This window comes from Lithobates pipiens, unplaced genomic scaffold (genome assembly GCF_037356315.1).
Source record: "Lithobates pipiens isolate NorthernLeopardFrog02 unplaced genomic scaffold, aLitPip1_a1.2 Scaffold_18, whole genome shotgun sequence".
Taxonomy (NCBI): Eukaryota; Metazoa; Chordata; class Amphibia; order Anura; family Ranidae; genus Lithobates; species Lithobates pipiens.
The window spans coordinates 28,287,241-28,310,286 of record NW_027507758.1 but is presented as its reverse complement, the minus strand read 5'-3'; the positions used below and the strand labels follow the sequence as shown (position 1 = coordinate 28,310,286).

Genomic DNA, 23,046 nt, shown 5'->3' with positions numbered 1-23,046 from the left:
CACTCCTAAACCTTGTGGACGGCCTTCCCAGAAGAGTTGAAGCTGCTATAGCTGCAAAGGGTGGGGCAACTCAATATTGAACCCCTACGGAGTAAGACAGGGATGTCATTAAAGTTCATGTGTGTATAAAGGCAGGTGTCCCAATACTTTTGGGTAATATAGTGTATATCGGTTACAGTAATGAGACAAACCATTTAACCCTGGCGGGGGTGCTTACAATGCTTTTATTTATTCATGCAAAACCTTTATCCCAAAAGGAAAAAACTGTGTGCTGTAACTGATTATAAAGTATTCGCTTGAGTTTGGCTTCAATTAGTGTATTTGAATTGAAACATTCAACGCTCCCCTCCCCCAGACTAAAATGCTGTTGCCCAAATGTGCGCCCTGTGCGCCTTCATCCAGGGTGGGGCGCTCTAATACAGTGGGTGAGTTACTGGGCAGATCGCCAGGTGAAAACAGACGGAGACAATAGTATATAGAATACTCAGGTTTTAATGAAAAAGTTTAGATTCTCCTGAAGTTTCAGCTGATTATATTTCTAAAATTACAACTTGTTAATAAAAATCAATTTAGCAAATATATTTAGCATGTATTAGCACACACAGATCTGCATTAACTATTTTTTATCTGCCTGGAATTCACTTTAATAACCTGAAATTATAAAAACTGTTTCTATATTAACCACTTGCTTACTGGGCACATATACCCCCCTTCCTGACTAGACCAATTTTCAGCTTTCAGTGCTGTCACACTTTGAAAGACAATTGCGCGGTCATGCTACACTGTACCCTATATGACATTTTTATAATTTTTTTTTTCACACAAACACAACTTTCTTATAGTGGTATTTAATCACCACTGGGTTTTTTGCTAAACAATAGAAAAAAAAAACCCAGCCCGACCCCCCCCCCCCCCCTTTTTTCATAGTTTGTTATAAAATGTTGCAATGTTCGCTTGAAAGGTGTGCTGATGAGGCTGCATTGATGGACATGGGTAGGCATCACTGATGGGCACTGATGAGGCTGCACAGCTAGGCACTAATCAGGAGGCACTGAGAGGTGACACAGATGGGCACTGAGAGGCGGCACTGAGAGGTGACACAGATGGGCACTGAGAGGCGGCACTGAGAGGCGGCACTGAGAGGCGGCACTGATGATGAGGCACTGATGATGAGGCACTGAGAGGCGGCACTGATGATGAGGCACTGAGAGGCGGCACTGATGATGAGGCACTGATAGGCAGCACTGATGATGAGGCACTGATAGGCAGCACTGATGATGAGGCACTGATTGGCAGCACTGATAGGTGGCACTGGTGGGTACTGATTAGAAATACTGATGGGCACTGGTAGGTGACACTGGTGGGCACTGGTTAGCAGTACTGGTGGGCACCAATTAGCAGCACTGGTGGGCAGTGTGTGGGACGGATGTCCCCTTTACTGAAGCTGGTAATCGGCTGTTAGCGTGGGGGGAAAAAAAAGCCAATACACGGTTTCTGTTTACATTATGTGATCAGCTGATTTAATGAGCCATTCACAGTTTCACTGTACCGGCCGTGTGTACTTACACCTGCATGGCTTAATCTTTGAGACAAGCATATGCAACTGGCATGATCAACCAGGTAGCCTTTGGACAGAACCCTGGACATGGTAAAGGGCCGTGATCGGCCTTTTACTCTGATCTAGGATCAGCCGAATCCCAAGAATTCAGCGATCACAGAGCACCCCGCAGGGGACGTGCGAGCATGGGAGGACATGTATGGATCCCCCCAGGCTATTAAGAAGTAGGGCCAAATCTCTTTTAGCCCTACTTGTCCGGTGAGTGACAGGAGTGCACTTAGTTCTGCACTCATGTGTCCCAGATTCAGCTGACAGTGGACTTGTCACTCAGCTGATGCAGACTGGAGGGATCCTGAACTTAAAGCGGGAGTCCACCGGGACTCCGCGTTTTTTTTTTTTTTTTTTTTAAAAAGCCAGCAGCTACAAATACTGCAGCTGCTGACTTTTAAAATAGTGACACTTACCTGTCCAGCACGCCCGCGATGTCGGCACCTGAAGCCGATCGCTAGGTCCTCTGTCAGGTCCTGCCGCCGCCATCTTGGGTATGGGAATCAGGAAATGGAACCTTTCAGCTTCATTTCCCGGTTCCCTACTGCGCATGCGCGAATTGCGCTGCGCAATAAGGACGCTCCCCGCTGCCTCTGGGAGCTGTGTGTTTCCCAGCAGGCAGCGGGGCACTTGCGGGAAGGGGCGAGCACTTGCGGAAAGGGGCGTAAGTTACGCCCCTTTCCGCAGAGAGCTGTCCCGGAAGTGGGTGCAGTTACCTGGATTATCCAGGTAACTGCACCCCCCTCCCCCCTGAAAGGTGCCGATTGTGGCACCGGAGGGGGGGAGGGTTCCGATGAGCGGAAGGTCCACTTTAGGGTGGACCTCCGCTTTAATGTCAAGATCCACTCAGATGCCTGGACTGGCAGCTGGCTCAGCCTCTCGGCACGTGCTGAGAGCCTGAGCTAGCGGCTCCTTCCCCTCCACAGCTGGAGTGGCAAAGCAGAGAGCCAGTGGCTGACATCAGATTAATGCTGCATGCACCAAGGTGAGTATGATTTAGAAATTCCACACTTCTCTTTTAATTATATATTACAGATTTTTTTCCTTAGCAAACCCTGAGTTATCTGTAAGTGTTGGGGTAAACTAAAAGAGTTGGGTTAGGGTAAATCTCAGCTCTAGTAATTAGTAAAAATCCACCCTTGCAGTGGGGTCCCCTGTATTTAAAAGAACTCTGCACTCTGTATGTAACACACTTCTGAACTCTGCACTGTGTACGTAAAACATTCCTGAACTCTGCACTCTGTATGTAACACACTTCTGAACTCTGCACTGTGTACGTAAAACATTCCTGAACTCTGCACTCTGTATGTAACACACTCCTGCACTCTATACGTAACAGACTTTTGCACTCTGCACGTAACACACTCCTGAACGCTGCACTCTGTACGTAACATTCCTGAACTCTGCACTTTGTACATAACACACTACGGAACTCTGCGCTCTGTATGCCGTGTACTCCTGAACTCTGCGATCTCTATGCCGCGTACTTCTGAAATCTGCTCTGTATGCCGCGTACTCCTGAACTCTGCGATCTCTATGCCGCGTACTCCTGAACTCTGCGATCTCTATGCCGCGTACTCCTGAACTCTGCTCTGTACGCCGCGTACTCCTGAACTCTGCTCTGTACGCCGCGTACTCCTGAACTCTGCTCTGTACGCCGCGTACTCCTGAACTCTGCTCTGTACGCCGCGTACTCCTGAACTCTGCTCTGTACGCCGCGTACTCCTGAACTCTGCTCTGTACGCCGCGTACTCCTGAACTCTGCTCTGTACGTCGCGTACTCCTGAACTCTGCTCTGTACGTCGCGTACTCCTGAACTCTGCTCTGTACGCCGCGTACTCCTGAACTCTGCGCTCTGTACGCCGCGTACTCCTGAACTCTGCGCTCTGTACGCCGCGTACTCCTGAACTCTGCGCTCTGTACGCCGCGTACTCCTGAACTCTGCGCTCTGTACGCCGCGTACTCCTGAACTCTGCGCTCTGTACGCCGCGTACTCCTGAACTCTGCGCTCTGTACGCCGCGTACTCCTGAACTCTGCGCTCTGTACGCCGCGTACTCCTGAACTCTGCGCTCTGTACGCCGCGTACTCCTGAACTCTGCGCTCTGTACGCCGCGTACTCCTGAACTCTGCGCTCTGTACGCCATGTACACCTGCACTCTGTACGTAACACACTCCTGCACTCTGTACGTAACACACTCCTGCACTCTGTACGTAACACACTCCTGCACTCTGCACGTAACACACTCCTGCACTCTGCACGTAACACACTCCTGCACTCTGCACGTAACACACTCCTGCACTCTGCACGTAACACACTACTGAACGCTGCACTCTGTACGTAACATTACTGAACTCTGTACTCTGTATGCCATGTACTCCTGAACTCTGCACTTTGTACATAACACACTACTGAACTCTGCGCTCTGTATGCCGTGTACTCCTGAACTCTGCGATCTCTACGCCGTGTACTCCTGAACTCTGCTCTGTACGCGCGTACTCCTGAACTCTGCGCTCTGTACGCCGCGTACTCCTGAACTCTGCGCTCTGTACGCCGCGTACTCCTGAACTCTGCGCTCTGTACGCCGCGTACTCCTGAACTCTGCGCTCTGTACGCCGCGTACTCCTGAACTCTGCGCTCTGTACGCCGCGTACTCCTGAACTCTGCGCTCTGTACGCCGCGTACTCCTGAACTCTGCGCTCTGTACGCCGCGTACTCCTGAACTCTGAGCTCTGTATGCCATGTACTTCTGAACTCTGTACGTAACACACTCCTGCACTCTGTACGTAACACACTCCTGCACTCTGTACGTAACACACTCCTGCACTCTGTACGTAACACACTCCTGCACTCTGTACGTAACACACTCCTGCACTCTGTACGTAACACACTCCTGCACTCTGCACGTAACACACTCCTGCACTCTGCACGTAACACACTCCTGCACTCTGCACGTAACACACTCCTGCACTCTGCACGTAACACACTCCTGCACTCTGCACGTAACACACTCCTGCACTCTGTACGTAACACACTCCTGCACTCTGCACGTAACACACTCTTGCACTCTGTACGTAACACACTCCTGCACTCTGCATGTAACACACTCCTGCACTCTGCACGTAACACACTACTGAACGCTGCACTCTGTACGTAACATTACTGAACTCTGTACTCTGTATGCCATGTACTCCTGAACTCTGCACTTTGTACATAACACACTACTGAACTCTGCGCTCTGTATGCCGCGTACTCCTGGACTCTGCGCTCTGTACGCCGCGTACTCCTGGACTCTGCGCTCTGTACGCCGCGTACTCCTGAATTCTGCGCTCTGTACGCTGTTTACTCCTGAACTCTGCGCTCTGTATGCCATGTACTTCTGAACTCTGTACGTAACAAACTCCTAAACTCTACACTCTGTATGTAACATACTCTAAAATGCTGAACTCTGTATGTAACACGTTCCTGAGCTCTGCTTCTGTATGTAGCACCCTCTTAAACTCCACACCCTGTACGTAACACACTCCCGAACTTTGCACATAACACACATACTGAGCTCTGCAATCTGTACGTTACGTTCCTGAACTCTGCACTCTGTACATAACACACTCCTGAACCCTGCAGTCTGTACACAGCGCACGCCCGAACTCTGCATTTTATACGCCACGTACTTCTAAATACTCCTGTATATCTAGATACATAGCCTTACAGATACAACCGGCTCTTTGAGGGCAACCGTAATGCCCACAATGAAATTGAGTAGGACGCTCCTGCAATAGAAGGATATGCTTTGTTCATTGTTTATCTCAGAGGTTTACAACCAATTGGTTTCTATTGAAACCAAGAAACAGTCATTGAATGATGTGTTCAGTCAGCATAAGCGCAAATGCGTTATTGTTGCTTGTTTTTCAGCACCAAAAGCCACACACTGCTGGGCCGGGCTCATGGTGCCAACAAATAGCTTGTCTCTCGCATAAGATCAGGACATGTGAGTGTGGGCAAGATTGGACTGCTTTATTTTCATTCTGCGTTATCTTTTCTCACTTTGCCTGCAGCTTTAAATTATTTAATTGAGAACCTGGTCTCCATCTCCAGTACATTTATGTGAAAAATCGAGGGGGTGTTCCAGCACTGTGCTCATAAGGCTTTGATACATGATGCACCATATTCTCTATACACAATTTGTTTCCCCTTTAGTAGCTGTGGATGATCAAAGGCAGCTGAGCTCTGCAGCTTATCTTACTTTGCTGCCTGTCTTTGGTTATTTTGCTGTAACGGTAATAGGCAGAATGCTTGCCGTGAAGCAGTACGGCATGGGAGATAGGGTTTACATTGTGATTAAAGTGAAACTATCACTTTTATACTCTGGAGAAGAAAGACAAATTAAAGGAATTGTATAGTCATGGCGTACACTTTTATTTTATGATATCGGCATTGTAATACCAATACAAACAATAGTTATTTTGAACAATCCAATAAAAGCTTACTTGAAAAATCTCCTATCATGTTGTGAGTGCTGCCTGTCTGCTGGCCGTCTCCTTCCACAACTTCCTGGATTCCCTGCATGCTTTGCAGCATCTCCATTTCTAAGGACTACATATCCCATGGTACATTGCTGCCTGCAAGCAGTGCTTCCTGTACTGACTCCGCCTCCTAAAACTCCCAGCACCTCTGTAGTTTAGAAGGCAGGCTCTGTGAAATGTGTGACGATAGTGCCTATACCTCCCAACTTTTTAACATAACAATAAGGAAAACTTAGATGAATTAATGTATGTAACATGCAATGGCAAAAGGTGGGCATGGTCAGTGAACAGTGGGTGTGGTTTAAGAGACCGCAGGACTGGGGGGGGGGGGGGTCACAGAGACTGAAGGACTCAGCAAGGGACACAGAGTCCACAGGACTGAGTAGCGGACACAAACCCTGCAGCACTTGGTAAGGGACACATAGCCTGCAGGGCTTGAGAGGGGAACCAAAGACCGCAGAGTCCAGGGAAGGTACGCATAGCCCCCAGGGCTCGGCAGGGGACACATAGCCCCCAGGGCTCGGGAAGGGACACATAGCCCCCAGGGCTCGGGAGGGGACACATAGCCCCCAGGGCTCGGGAAGGGACACGTAGCCCCCAGGGCTCGGGAAGGGACACGTAGCCCCCAGGGCTCGGGAGGGGACACGTAGCCCCCAGGGCTCGGGAGGGGACACGTAGCCCCCAGGGCTCGGGAGGGGACACGTAGCCCCCAGGGCTCGGGAGGGGACACGTAGCCCCCAGGGCTCGGGGAGGGACACGTAGCCCCCAGGGCTCGGGGAGGGGACACGTAGCCCCCAGGGCTCGGGGAGGGGACACGTAGCCCCCAGGGCTCGGGGAGGGGACACGTAGCCCCCAGGGCTCGGGGAGGGGACACGTGGCCCCCAGGGCTCGGGGAGGGGACACGTGGCCCCCAGGTCCCGGGAGGGGACACGTAGCCCCCAGGTCCCGGGAGGGGACACGTAGCCCCCAGGTCCCGGGAGGGGACACGTAGCCCCCAGGTCCCGGGAGGGGACACGCAGCCCCCAGGTCCCGGGAGGGGACACGCAGCCCCCAGGTCCCGGGAGGGGACACGCAGCCCCCAGGTCCCGGGAGGGGACACAAAACTGGGGACAAATACTTGTGGCATTTGTCCAACAAATGATGATTTAATAGACCCCAAAAAGTTTCATCCAACCCTTCAAATTATTATCTTGGTTATTCTGAAAAAGAAAAGCAGAGGTGAAAAAAGCCACTTGTGGTTTTAACCAACAATTGTATGTATGATAATTCTTCATGGTCTGGAGGTTGTGGGGGGATTGTGTACTTTGCCTACATATTTGGTGTCCCTCTTTCTCTTCTCAGGAATGCGGGAGATCTGTCTTTGGACTTTCACTTTTTCCATGCTGAATCTGTGATTAGCTGCACTACAAAAAGCTGGCAGTTACTAGATGTTAAAGCTGAATTCCAGGCATATATAAAAGGCACAAGTGAATGCAGCTCTGTATTTTATTACTTAGATAACTAATTATGATTATTAAAGAGGAAGTAAACCCTGATGGGTTTTACTTCCTCTTTGCTTCCCTGCAAAGGTAAAGCATAATGGACTACTATACATCGCATAGTAGCCCATTATGTGACACTTATCTGCAGGAGAAGCCCGCAATGCCCCCAGTGAGTGCCAGTCTTCACCCCTCTTCCTTCCGGGGCACCCTTTCTAACTACAGCGCATGCACAGAAGAAGGCTTACCTGTAGTCTAAAGTGGTCTGTAAGGGTTTACAACCACTTTAAGGGGCATTCTGATGGGAAGATAGAGCAGAGTGGCAGCGAAACGAGGTCTTCGGCTTGATTCACATCTATGCATTTTTTGTGCTTTTTGCATTTTGCAGACTTGCTCTACAGAACGTGTTCCATAGGAAAGTATGTTAAATGGGCTGTGGTGCAAATCTGCAAAATGCAGAAAACACAAAAAATGCATAGGTGTGAATCAGGCCTAAGTGGGTCCAGAGGACAGGAGTTGAGAACCACTGTCCTATCTCCTGGCTTTTTTCACCTCTGACAACTGCTTGATGGGGTTGTAAACCCCCCCCCCCCTTTTTTTTTAAATAACAAAAATATCATACTTACCTCCACTGTGCAGTTTGTTTTGCACAGAGTGACCCCCATCCCCGTCTTCTGGGGTCCCCCAAAGGCACTTGAGGCTCCTCCACGCATCGGGAAACCCCCTAGGAGAAGCGTTCTCCCTGGGGGTTATAGTGCAGGCACGCTCCCGAGTCTAGCCTTTGCGTCCATAGACACAGAATGTCGGACTCAACCCCACCCCCCCCAGCGCCCGCATCATTGGACTTGATTGACAGCAGCGGGAGCCAACGGCTGCACTGCTATCAATCTATCCAATCAAGAGCCGAGACAATGGGCAGAGAGGTAGAGCGCGTCTTCGCTGCGGGAATGAATGGGCTCAAGTGAGTAAAACAGGGGAGCTGGGGGGCTGGGGGGCTGGTCAGTGACAGAAGTTTTTTCATCTTAATGCACAGGAGGCATTAAGGTGAAAAAACATGAAGGTTTACAACCCCTTTGAGCCCTCCTGTCTCTTGACTCCTGGCTGGCACACCTCTGACCCCTTGTTCAGCCCTCCTGCATCTTGACTCCTGGCTGGCGCACCTCTGACCCCTGTTTGAGCCACCCTGTCTCTTGACTCCTGGCTGGCGCACCTCTGACCCCTGGTTGTGCCCTCCTGTTTCTTGACTCCTGGCTGGTACACCTCTGACCCCTTGGTGAGCCCTCCTGCATATTGACTCCTGGCTGGCGCACCTCCGACCCCTTGTTGAGCCCTCCTGCATCTTGACTCCTGGTTGGCGCACCTCTGACCCCAGGTTGTGCCCTCTTGTCTATTCACTTCTGGCTGGTGTGCCTCTGACCCCTGGTTGAGCCACACTGTCTCTTTACTCCTGGCTGGTGCACCTAAAACCCATGGTTGGGCCCCCCTGTCTCCTTACTCCTGGCTGGGGCACCTCTGACCCCTGGTTGGACCCCCCTGTCTCTCTACTCCTGGCTGGTGCACCTCTGACCCCTGGTTGGGCCCCCCTGTCTCTTTACTCCTGGCTGGTGCACCTCTGATCCCTAGTTAAGCCCCCCTGTCTCTTGACTCCTGGCTGGTGCACCTCTGATCCCTGGGTGATACCTCCTGCCTCCAATATGGGAACGGTCTCCAAACGGTGAGCTCTGAGCTAGCCTCAGGCTTGAGTATATAATGACCCTGCACACCTGTGTAGTCATACAAGCGGCTGGCACCCAGTAAAATCCGGACACAGGAATGAAAATTCCATCTCACCCAAGACACTTCAAGCTCCAGGCCCCGATCCAGATTTACACAATCCGGAGAAAACCAAAAACACAGCTTTCTCCACTCAGAAATGATAGTCTGCAACCTCGCATTAACCCTTAATGCAAATCTTAAGTCATTTTCTCCTACATTTCCACAGTGGCAGGGCCTCACACTATCACAATACTTCAATAGAATAGATTTTGAACTGAGTTTAGTGGCACTTTAATGGGAGTTCAATTGGCCTCCACCCAAACTGACCCTGCCTTAGGGTCAATGGATAGAAAAGGCTATGGCAAGCAGAGAGGTTGTAAGCTCATTTTGAGCCAGTATATCTCTGTAGAATTGGGTTAAAATAAACACTCAACATCTTCCCAGTATTTCTGTATTCTACAGATACAAGCAGGTTTTCCCATCCTGCCGGTAACCTCATTTATAGATTAGGGAAAGCTGTATAAAGTATAGCCAAAGGCTGTGAGCCGGCAGTTTTCTGAGAACCGCAGGCCAGGTTTCCAGACAACAAATGCAAATGAATGATTTTTGTTTAATTAACTGCTGTTTGGCCTAACGATACTTAAGTTATGCATATAAATTTAGGTTAAAAAGATAAAAGCATTGGCCTGGAGATAAATGGCAGGATTAATTTGGAGGAATGTCTAGGTCAGCACAGTGTAGGCAAATAAAAAGGCACATTGCATATGGTGCGGATAATGGATCCAACTGGCTTATACAAAATATGGCAGACGGAAGAAGTGCCACTGTGCCATCCTTAACAGGTCTGCCTTGGTTGCACTGTAAGGGTTCATCGCATGGGTAAACTTAAAGAGGAGCTCCAATATGTAAAATAAAAAATGAAAATGCAACAGCTAAAAATACTGTAGCTGGTGACTTTAATATAAGGACAATTACCTGTCCAGGGATCCCCGCAATGCCGGCACCCTGAGCCGATTCATCAACTGGCTTTGGTTGCATATTACAAGTAAGGAAAACTGGCAGTGAATCCTTTGGCTGGTTTCCTACTGCGCATGTGCAAGTCACGCTACACTTTCTGAATGGTCTTGCCAGCTTCTGGGACCTGTGTGTGTCCCAGAAGCCAGCGGAGGGAAGGAAGAGGGGCCTGAAATGTTGTAAATCATTGTTCGGCAACCCAGAAGCAGGTACCCGCTCCCCCTCCCCCCCCAAAAAGTGCCACGTGTGGCAGTGGCGGGGGGATGGTGCAAAAAAGTAGAACTTCCCCTTTTGGGTGGCGCTCCATTTTAAATGTAAATTTATATGAGAGCCGTGTTTGCCTGCACAGGATGCACAGGTGTTCCACGCATTTGTGTGCAGCCAGTCCCATACATGTCAATTGGGATGGAGTGACTGCATAAGCGCAGCCACTGCTCCCAATTCGGCATGCATGCAGATACCAAATTGATGCCGATGTGCAGCCGCTGTGTCCCAATTTACAGAAATGGGACTGCCTACACATGGGTGCAAGGAACAGCTTTGCAGCCTATGTGGGCAATTGAGTGTGGATGTATGCTTTGGTGTGCCAGTGTGTGCAAGGCCTACTTCACGTAAACACACCTACACATGTCGCTCAAGAGTGTCGCTTTTAAGATTGCCACAATAAGCTTCCTGTGACTCTTAAAGTTTAGCTCCATCTTTCTGACACATATTTAGGGTTTAACATAGATAGACCATGGTCAGCATGCACAGACCCTCCACCCCCCAAACCACCCCTTCCACCTTTTACAGGATCCAGCAGCATCCCTCGGCTCTGAAATCAGCTTTTTCTGCACATCCGTGTCATTCATTCACAGGAAGATAAGTCCCACTTACCATTGTGGCCAGTGGCGGCTCATGGTTTTTTGTTTGAGGGGCGGTAAACAACCCCCCCCCCCCCCGCAGCACTTCAAAGGCCCCTACCTCCCTTCAGCTCACTGACTGCTGCTCGGTCCACTTACCCCATCTAAGCAGCGGGGATCGGGGCATTGATGGACATCAGGCTGCGGCAGACATCGGGTAGCAGCTCTTGTGTCGTCTCCTCTCTTCTGCCGAGCGTCTCCTCCCCTCCTCCTAGGCGTCCAATAGGATCACCTGTCCTTTCAACAAATTGGGTGACGGGTATCAGACCCCATTCCTGATTGGCCGGGAGGAGGATCAGTGTTGCAACAGCGAATAATAATTTGCTGTTGTAACACCTCGGTGGGCTGGTAGCGCAATGCTCTGTGCCATGAGCCCACTCTATTTTGAAGCCAATTAGAGCCTATGGCTGTAATCATGTGCTTAAAAAAAAAAAGCCCCTGCCACTGTAATTCAGGTGCCCGGCGTCCTGAAAGGGGCCAGATGCATGAACAGGGAGTGGCAGTCGTGGATAGAGGGGTGGTGCTCGGGTGCCCCTAATGGACAGGCCACCACTGATTGTGGCACTGGGAATGTAGTTCTTAATGGTGCCTCTCTCTGCAGTATTTAGGATCCATCTACCGCCATAGGAAGAAGCGGGTAACGTGGACCTGTGTGATGTTATGCTTTGAAGGGGGCCTCACTCTCCCTGATGATCTTTTTTTAATTTATTTTATACTAAGAACAATGCAACCCAAAGACCTAAGCAAGCAAAATTGGGCAGGAACGTTGGTAAGTTCCAGGTAGACAGCAAGGCCAGGGGTTGCATAGTCCACTAGACTCTTCTTATGACTAAAAAATTACTTTTGGGTGGATTGACCTTTCATATGCTACTATCCCCTGCTTAGCAACTGAATTATTAAAGTGGTTGTAAACCTCAGACAAGAAACTAACATACAGGATTTATATAGCAACAACAGCTTGTGCAAAGCTTTACAACGTAGAGGGGGGAGAGTACAAATACAATACAGTTCAATACAGAAAGTATAGGAAGGCTCTGCTCATGGAGCTTGCAATCTAAAGGGAGGGGGAGGTGGTACAAAATGTGATGGCTGCAGAGGATGATCTGATGGAGGTGACTCAAGTACAGTTCTTAGGTGGAGGTGGGGTTTGCTTCCCTGAATAAGTGAGTTTTCAGGGATCGCCTGAAGGTGGACAGGGTGATAGCTGAGCGGACATACTGGGGGGCAGGGAGTTCCAGAGGATGGGAGAAGCTCTGGAGAAAAAAATTAAACAGGAATGGTCCTCATCAGCAATATATAGCTGTCTTATGACTTCTATCAGTGTCTGGTTAAAGCTTGTGGGAGGAGTTTTCTGTCTCCTCTGACTTAGACTGCAGGACCCCTGACTCTCTGTCTGGACAGAGCTGATTGGCTCTGTGCTGATCGCATGCATCCTCCCAAGAAAAAAAAAAACTCTCTAGCAATACACACCAAACTGAGCATGTGCAGCTTGTCCACACTTTCCGGCAGACTAGGTCCGAAGGGATTAGTCCGTCGGACAATCCGATCGTGTGTGGGCTAGTCCGATCATTTTTCGAAAAAAAAAAATCAGACGGACATAGAAATAGAAGATGTTTCAAATCTATCCGATGGACTCCATTCCGACAGACTAAAATCAGGAAAACCGTTCGTCTGTATGCTGGTCCGACAGACCAAATATGACGCAAGGGAAGCTATTGGCTACTGGCTATTGAACTTCCTTGTTTAGTCCCTTTTACTTCATCACGTTCAAAACGAATGGACTGTGTGTGGCCAAGTTCATTTGGAAGTCCGTCGGAACTCCCCCAAAAGTCCGTCGGGAAGACCATCGGACCTAGTCTGCCGGAAAGTCCGGTCATGTTTATGCGGCATAAGAGTCTTCAAACATGCTTGGGATAAACATACTGTAGTTCTATACTCAGATAAAAAAAGTTAACAAAAAAAAATACAAAACCATGTATAAGTAAAAATAATACAAATAATAAAAAACAGACAGACTCGATAGACCACTTGGTCTTTTTCTGCCATCCCCTTTCTATGTAGATGTAGATAAAAAGATGACATGGGAGGAGCTCCAGCACACACTCTATGATTGATAGCATCAGCTCTGTTCCTGTGTACTGTGTAAAGAGGGGCGTGTCACTTCCCTCCAATCAGCTCTAACGGCAGCTCCTTGCCCCCTGCTTTCTGAAAGCCCAGACAAGTTGTATAAATTCTGGAATTTGAATTGATGACCGAGAAGACTGCAGATTAACAAGTACAACTTACGAAGGAGGATTTGTTTATCTCTGTGTATCACTGGCTACATGGAAGGGTTAGCAACCACTTTAAATTGGGCTAATGGTGAAAAATAAGAGACAAAAGTTTTAAGAGGGATAAAAGATTCCACTACTTTGAAAAGAAGAAGATTCAATATTTTAGACGGTGACTTTTTTTATCCACTGAATACAGTTCTGCTTGTACCTTTTTCTGTTTATAGTCAGGCAGTAATGGGAAATGGCTAGAGTGATAAAACAAATACGTCTTGAGATAAGTTAGATCATAATCACGATGATAATAAAAGCAGTCTAGATGAAAGCTGCAATGACGGCATATTTTCCTCTGTGCACTGGGAGCGCAACCATCCTATCAAGTGTTTGATGTTGTGTGAATTTACATATTCGCTGTGTTTCTCTGCCCAGCGGTGGGACACTGTGTTCCCAGTGTGCACACAGTCAACAGGCATCAAAGGATCGTTTTCCTGTTCTCCCAAATTGCTCCCAGCCCCAGATTAAAACTCAAGATGGCAGGTCCTTTGATAAGAGTAGTGTACCTGTCTCAATGTCACAGAACAAGATGAAGGATAATCACACTTGGCCGGCAGATTTCTCTTGCTTTTGGGACCAGAAATATATATTTTTTTTTTGAAGGCCTTGTTGGCACAGACACCACCCATGGGGCAATATGCCTCCCACAGACACCAACCATAGGGTACTATTCCTTCCACTGATACCAACCCTAGCGCACTATTCCTCCCATTGGAACCAAACATAGGGCACTATTCCTCCCACTGACACCAACCATAGGGCACTATTCCTCCCACTGACACCAACCATAGGGCACTATTCCTCCCACAGACACCACCCATGGGGCAATATGCCTCCCACAGACACCAACCATAGGGTACTATTCCTTCCACTGATACCAACCATAGGGCACTATTCCTCCCACTGACACCAACCATAGGGCACTATTCCTCCCACTGACACCACCCATGGGGCACTCTTCTTTCCACTGACACCACCCATGGGGCACTCTTCCTCCCACTGACACCAACCATAGGGCACTCTTCCTCCCACTGACACCAACCATAGGGCACTATTCTTCCCACTGACACCAACCATAGGGCACTATTCCTCTCACAGACACTACCCATGGGGCACTCTTTCTCCCACTGACACCACCCATGGGGCACTCTTCTTTCCACTGACACCACCCATGGGGCACTCTTCCTCCCACTGACACCAACCATAGGGCACTCTTCCTCCCACTGACACCAACCATAGGGCACTATTCTTCCCACTGACACCAACCATAGGGCACTATTCCTCTCACAGACACCACCCATGGGGTGATATTCCTCCCACAGACACCACCCATGGGGTGATATTCCTCCCACAGACACCACCCATGGGGGGATATTCCTCCCACAGACACCACCCATGGGGGCGATATTCCTCCCACAGACACCACCCATGGGGCGATATTCCTCCCACAGACACCACCCACGGGGGCGATATTCCTCCCACAGACACCACCCACGGGGGCGATATTCCTCCCACAGACACCACCCACGGGGGCGATATTCCTCCCACAGACACCACCCACGGGGGCGATATTCCTCCCACAGACACCACCCACGGGGGCGATATTCCTCCCACAGACACCACCCACGGGGGCGATATTCCTCCCACAGACACCACCCACGGGGGCGATATTCCTCCCACAGACACCACCCACGGGGGCGATATTCCTCCCACAGACACCACCCACGGGGGCGATATTCCTCCCACAGACACCACCCACGGGGGCGATATTCCTCCCACAGACACCACCCACTGGGGCGATATTCCTCCCACAGACACCACCCACGGGGGCAATATTCCTCCCACAGACACCACCCACGGGGGGCGATATTCCTCCCACTGACACCACCCACGGGGGGCGATATTCCTCCCACAGACACCACCCACGGGGGGCGATATTCCTCCCACAGACACCACCCACGGGGGCGATATTCCTCCCACAGACACCACCCACAGGGGGCGATATTCCTCCATAGACACCAACCATAGGGCATTAATCTCTGAGCTTTTCACATCTTACCACTGGTTTTGCCCATTCCTCCTCACAAAACTGCTCCAGCTCTTTCAAGTTGGATGGTTTGCGCTTGTGAACAGATTTCCACAGATTTTCTATTGGATTGAGGTCTGGGCTTTGACTAGGCCATTCCACCACATTTACATGTTTCCCCTTAAACCACTCAAGTGTTAGCAGTGTGTTTGGGGTCATTGTCCTGCTGGAAGCTGAACCTCCACCTTAGCCTCAAATCACACACAGGTTTTGCTCAAGAATATCCCTGTATTTAGCACCATCCATCTTTCCCTCAACTCTGACCGGTTTGCCAGTCCCGACTGCTGAAAAACATCTCCACAGCATGATGCTGCCACCACCATGTTTCACTGTGGGGATGGTGTTTGGGTGATGTGATGTGTTGGGTTTGCACCAGACATAGCTTTTCCTTTGATGGCCAAAAAGTAAAATTTTAGTCTCATCAGACCAGAGCACCTTCCTCCATACATTTTGGGAGTCTCCCACATGCCTTTTTGCAAACTCAAAACGCGCCATTTTTTTTTTTTGCTGAAAGTAATGTCTTTCTTCTGGCCACTCTGCCATAAAGCCCAACTCTATGGAGCGTACGGCTTATTGTCGTCCTATGTACAGATACTCCAGTCTCTGCTGTGGAACTCTGCAGCTCCTCAAGGGTTACCTTAGGTCTCTGTGCTGTCTCTCTGATTAATGCCCTCTTTGCCCGGTCCGTGAGTTTTGGTGTGCGGTCGTCTCTTGGCAGGTTTGCTGTTGTGCCATGTTCTTTCCATTTGGTTATGATAGATTTGATGGTGCTCCTAGGGATCATCAAAGATTTGAATATTTTTTTATAACCTTACCCAGACTCGTACTTCTCAACAATATTGTCCCTTACTTGTCTGGAGAGTTCTTTGGTCTTCATGGCAGTGTTTGGTTAGTGGTGCCCCCTAGACATGTGCGATTCGTTTCGTACGAATCTCAAATTCGTACGAAGTTCCTTAAATTTGTACGTTCGGGAGGATCCGAAATACGAATTGCCATGCGTCCGAATTTTGTACGAAATACCAACTTTTGTTTAAGAATCCCCAGGAGGAAGTCAGCACAGCACAGGGATGGTGGGAGCCCCTCATCTAACGAAAATTTGTATTTCGGATAAAAACCAAACTTCCATCAGCATCGACTGTCATATTGAGGTATATTTTTGCCTTTAAATTCATCGTAACGAACGTTCATTCAAGTTAACAAACCTAACGACAATTCGTAATTCGTATTTAGTACGAATTGAAATTGAATTTCGGACACGAAATACGAATTAATTTTAATACGAACCGTAACGGAACAGAACGAAACAAATTTATTGACGGTGCCCATGTCTAGTGCCCCCTGCTTAAGTGTTGCTGCCTCTGGGGCCTTTCAAAAAGGTGTGTATATGTCATGACAGATCATGTGACACTTAGATTGCACACAGGTGGACATCACTTTACCAATTATGTGACTTCTGAAGGTAATTGGTTGCAACAGAGCTTTTTATGGGCTTCATAACAAAGGGGGGTGAATACATACACACATGCCAATTATCATTTTTTTATTTCTGAAAAATAGTTTTATGTATATATTTTTCTAATTTTACTTCACCAACTTAGACAATTTTTTTTTTGATCCATCACATATAATTCAGATTAAAAAAACATTGAATTAAAGGCTGTAATGTAACAAAATAGGTAAAAAGCCAAGGAGGGGGGGATGGGGTTAATACTTTTGCAAAGCACTGTTCCTGAGGTCCATCTAGTTTCAGCGACGTCCATGAATGTCTCAGCTGTCCGAGATTCTACTTTCTGATTGGCTAAGACACAGCAGCGGCACCATTGGGTCCCGCTGCTGTCAATCGGGGAGAGAGGGGGCGGGGCCGGGCCGGGGCTCCATGTCTGAATAAACACAGGGAGCTGTGACTCTGTTTGGGTGCCCCCATGGCAAGCTGCTTGCTGTGGAGACACTGAACAGGAGAAAGGGGCCAGAATCACAGAAGAGGGACCCGAGAAGAGGAGGATTGGGGGCTGCTCTATGCAAATCCACTGCAACAGAGGAGGTAAGTATAACCTGTTTGTTATTTTTATAACATAAAAAAATAGACTTTACAATCACTTTAACTTGCATAAATCGTTCATATAGTAACTGCTCTTCTTATTTCAGGTAAATAATGGATTCCAAGCAGAAGCAATGTGCTGTCATTGAGTTCTTGATGAAGAAGGGGTGCAGGCTGTCTGATATCCACAGAAGGCTACAGAATGTTTACAGAGAGGACACCATTGGCAAGAGTCACCAATAACAAGATGGTCAATGGTGTCATCTCTGGACACATTGTAGCCTTCTGTGTCTGACAGCCTCCACCCCTCCTTCATCAAGAACTCAATGACAGCACATTGCTTCTGCTTGGAATCCATTATTTACCTGCAATGAAAAAGAAGAGTTTGCATGGATGTTCATTCTCTGTTCACTCCTACTAAAATCCTGACATTCAAAGCTTTACTCAATTCCCATGATATCCCCTTGAGAGAGCACTACAGCTATTTGCAACTTAGACACTTTCTTCAATGACTTACTAAATAAGTCCATATACTCTGACTCCCTTTGAGAGCCTATGTATTACCAGACCCCATTCTCCGGGCCTGATCTTTCCTGATCTATCTTTGATATATTCGGCCCGTGATTTCCACAAAAAGACCCCCATTAAAGTGGATGTAGAGTATAAGATTTCCTATCATTTGAGCCCAGTCTTGCCACAAAGAGTTAATCCAGCTCTGAGCAATCATCTTTTATTGCTCAGTGAGATAAATCTTGACAAACAGAGAAAATCTTTGTCAAATCCTCCCCCTTGCTGTGAGTGACAGGTGATCTACAGATCTCATGCACTAGTCTAAGAGTCATGCATTCTTTTTTAATTCCCTCCCCCTCCTTTCTTCTGCTGCTCTGCAAGGATTGGCTGTTCCACACCTCAGCATGATTTGGCATGCTGAAATCATGTGACGACTTTTCTGGGTTTTGATTGGATGTTAGTGATAATAGCAGACGTTCAGTGTAAGAAATACACAGGAGAAAATGCATGTTGATAAGAGGAGTGTAGAGGTGGGCGGGGAGTCTACTGACATCACAACTCCAACCTGGAAAACAGACCCACCCACCCACAAAATCTGCAGTTTTTCGGGTCTCATAGCAGACAGAGGGGAGACATTTGACAGATAAGCATACATGCAGGAGACATGTATATCCTTCTAGATAACCAATATTGCAGAAGTTTAGAAAGGATGAGAGTCACATCCACTTTAAGGCCCTATCATCAATGGGAAAAAGAACTGGGGAAACAGTTGGACCCTGAGGATTGGCAGACTAAGACTATAGCCCTGCTCCAAGTGCTCACAAAATGTGCTTATACTGGAAAATGCCTATAAGGTGTTGCCATGGGTGGTACTATACCACAGCCAGATTGGCCAATTTTATCCCAACTTACTATTCTCTTTGGTTCCGGGGATGCTCAAAGGAGGGTTCCATGGCACATATTTGGTGGTCATGCCCCTGGGTGTGCAGACTGTGGGTCGGGGTATATACCCTTCTACGCAACCTGTTCCATACTAACCTTAAAAGGGATCCCTATGAAGCCCTTCTAGGCAAACGAATCGTTGAATTGCTATGCCCGGAACGGCAAATAGCCCAACATCTCTTTACGGCAACTAAATTGACTATTGCGAGGGGAAGGAAAACTCTCATACTCAGTTTTGAGGCAGTCAGGAACCGTCTGAATGATGTCGTGGTTAACGGGAAGTTGACGGCTGTCCTCTCAGACACACATGACAAATTTCTCAGAGTTTGGCAACCATGGATTATATACTCTCACCCTTCCCGGTTTGGATAGCACATTACTCTCGGTGTAAGGCTCCCCTGGCACACCCCATGGGCTCTTTTTCTCCTCCTTCCTTTTTTTTTTTTTCTTCTCTTTCTTCTTATTGTTCTCTTTTCTCTTTCAGCTCTTCCCACCCTTTCTCTGTAGGTTGCTTATTTTTCTTTTGACCACTACGTATTATGCACTCATTCCACAGGTTTAGCAGGACACCAGCCACTACCCTGTTTGGAATGGTTATACTTATACTACAAATACTATAGTGCCTTATTTAGTTCAACTTTATATATAGCATCCACCTCAATAAGGAGATTTTTTTGATCACGAACTTTCATCTGGAAATGTCAAGTGTTTTACGAGGACATTGCAAACATCCTATGACCTCTAGAACACCTTGGAAAGCTATTTCTGGACTTCCATTGAGCCATCTGGCTCAATGGACCTTCGCGTTCGAATCCTGCACAATTTTACTGCTCCTGTCTCCTTTACAGTAAAACCTTGGTTTGACAGCGTTTTGCAAGATAAGCAACATTTTTAAATACATTTTGACTTGATATACAAGCGATGTCTTGATATACAAGTAGCATCATGTCACAACTGAGTATAAAAGAGAAGAGGGGCACCTCTAAGTGTAGCAATATGGTTACATTTAAAGTGGTGTTGCCACCAAAAAATTAAAAGCTGCTTAAAATTCATTAAAAAAATAAAAAATAAAATAATTGGCAAAAAAAAATTTTTTACTCACCTCTAAATACCGGTTGCTAGGGGGTCCCTCGTAGTCTGCCTTCTTCATTGCCCGGGCTGGTGACATCACTTCCCCTTGCGCCGCACATTCACCTGGGACCTGTCACGTGTCCCAGGTGACTGTACGGCGTATCACGGTGCCCTGCGCCGCTCGCGCATGCGCAGTGGGTGCCCGGCTGTGAAGCCACAGCCGGGTGCCCACAGTATGCATGACGGCGCCGCGAGCAGAGCGGGGAACGAGGGGGGGGGGGGCTTCGTTCCCCCGCATCGCTGGACCCTGGGGCAGGTAAGTGTCCGATTATTAAAAGCCAGCAGCTGCAGTATTTGTAGCTGCTGACTTTTAATTTTTTTTTTTTTAAGGGGTACCCCACTTTAATGAAGGTACAACATTTAGCAACATATTGCTACACTTATGCCACGTACACACGATCGGAAATTGGGCCAGCTAAAGACCGATGAGAGCTTTTCATCGCAAAAATGCGACCGTGTGTAGGTTCCATCGGACTTTTGCTGGCGGAATTTTGGCCAGCAAAAGATTGAGAGCATGTTCTCAATTTTTACGATCGTCTGTGGCAAATTCCGACGTGCAAAATTCCAACGCATGCTCGGAAACAATTTGCCGCATGCTTGGAAGCATTGAATTTCATTTTCACAGCTCGTCGTAGTTTTGTACGTCACCGCGTTCTTGGCGGTCGGAAGTTGGTGTGACTGCGTGTAGGCAACACAAGCTTGAGTGGAATCCAGTTGGAATTCCGTCGGAAAAACATTGGATGAATTCCGATCGTGTGTACATGGCATCAGAGGCACCTCTCTTCTCTTTTATACTCTGTAGCTCCTGCTGGATTTTGCTTCTAAGCCCTTGTACACACGGTCGGATGGAGGGGGGGGTTTACTGTAATCTTTTTATATGGACTATAAACTGAAGAACCTATGAATAAATGGTTGTGGAACGAATCATCTGAGTTTCCATTATTTCTTACGGGCAAATTCGCTTTGATATACAAGTGCTTTGGACTATAAGCATGTTTCCGGAACTAATTATGCTCGCAATCCAAGGTTTTACTGTATATTGTGATAGGTCTTTGGTTTTGTTTCGGTATGTCTACCATATACAGTAACCAGTCTTATTGTAAACCTGAAGTGTTGGTTTGTATGCTAATAAACTTTTGTAAAAGAAAAAGAAGAGTTTGTTGTATTTTATGGACATCTAATAAGTGCTGGAATACCCGTTTTAATGCACAGATTTAATTTCTGGTATTGGTTGGTACCCCCCTATAGTTAGGCGTCGGGTAAAGCTCCTGGTTCTGGATTGAAGTAACCTGTGATACAATTTATTACAAATGCAAGCTGTTTAAAAGGACTTTTGGCTACAGTAAACATCGCAGTAAATCACATTAGAGTCAGCGTTTAATCACCCACTTGTACAATTATAGAAAAAGAGAAAACATTGAGGCTTTGCAGGAAAAAGGTGGGATAGGAAAAAAAAAAAAAGAAAAGGCAATTAGCTTGCAGCAGATGTAGGAGCAGCAGCAATACGGCACAGAGACAGAACTCCAGATTTTATCTTTCCACGTTTTAGAAAGACCATCTGTACACGTTTGCTGTCAGGTCTAGGTCTTCAGACATAGCCTGTTCAACCAGGGGGAAAAACAGAATCTAATTACCTTTTTTTTTTTTCAAATATCAATATCCTGTTGTTCCTGGGACTAGCATATGTCACTGGATCTCCCCGCAGTCACATGCAAGCTTTAATTTCCTTTGGCAAGTTTTGTGCTAAATATTAAAAGATGAAGGAGATAGAGTAAAATCAATTTAAAAAAAAATAAAATAAAATACAAGGACGAGTTGGATTAAAACCCAGTGTTGTTCCTGCAGGGGAACTGTTGATATTATCCAATAATATACTGAGATTTTTAATAAGATAACTGTTTATTATAGGATGTCGCTTTGTGTATCCAACCTAAGACTATTAATAACTTTTTTTTTCCTTGGCGTGGTGATGTGCTACCATATCCGTATTTATGTTTAGGCAGGTATTTTGTTTTTGGAGTTAGCATGCTTCCCTTGGTTCAATTTAAAGGTAAATAATCCAAATGGTTAAAAATTCAACACAAATTATGGCCCTTAACCACGCTAGCCACGGAAGGATTTGCCCTGTTAATGACCAGGCCTTTTTTTTTGCGATACGGCACTGCGTCGGTATAACTGACAATTGCGCGGTCGTGCAACGTTGCAACCAAATAAAATTGACGCCCTTTTTTCCCCACAAATAGAGCTTTCTTTTGGTGGTGTTTGATCACCTCAGAATTTTTTATTTTTTGCGCTATAAACAAAAAAATACAGATAATTTAGAATAAAAAAAACATTTTTTTACTATAATAAATATAATAATAATAAAAAAAACAAATTTTTTCATCAATTTAGGCCGATATGCATTCTTCTTTGGTAAATAAAAAATCGCAATAAGCATATATTGATTGGTTTGCACAAAAGTTATAGTGTCTACAAAATAGGGAATATATATATGGCATTTTTTTTATTATTATTTTTTTTTTTTACTAGTAATGGCAGTGATCAGCGATTTTTTTTTTTTTTTGTTTTTGTTTTTTTTATTGGGATTGTGGCAGACAGATCGGACACTTTTGACACTTTTTTGTGACATTATACAGTGTCATTTTAGCAGTGCTATTCGGCTGCTAACGGGCGTTTTTTCACCCCTGATAGCATCCGAAAAAGGGTTAAAACTAGGGATGCACCGAATGGGTTTT

General features: G+C 47.1%; 1 protein-coding gene across 1 annotated transcript in view; it reads left to right on the top strand.

Moving 5' to 3' along the window:
* The window catches only part of SHLD1 (shieldin complex subunit 1), a 281,025-nt gene that overhangs the window by 40,640 nt on the left and 217,339 nt on the right, over positions 1-23,046 (top strand). The window lies entirely within an intron of this gene.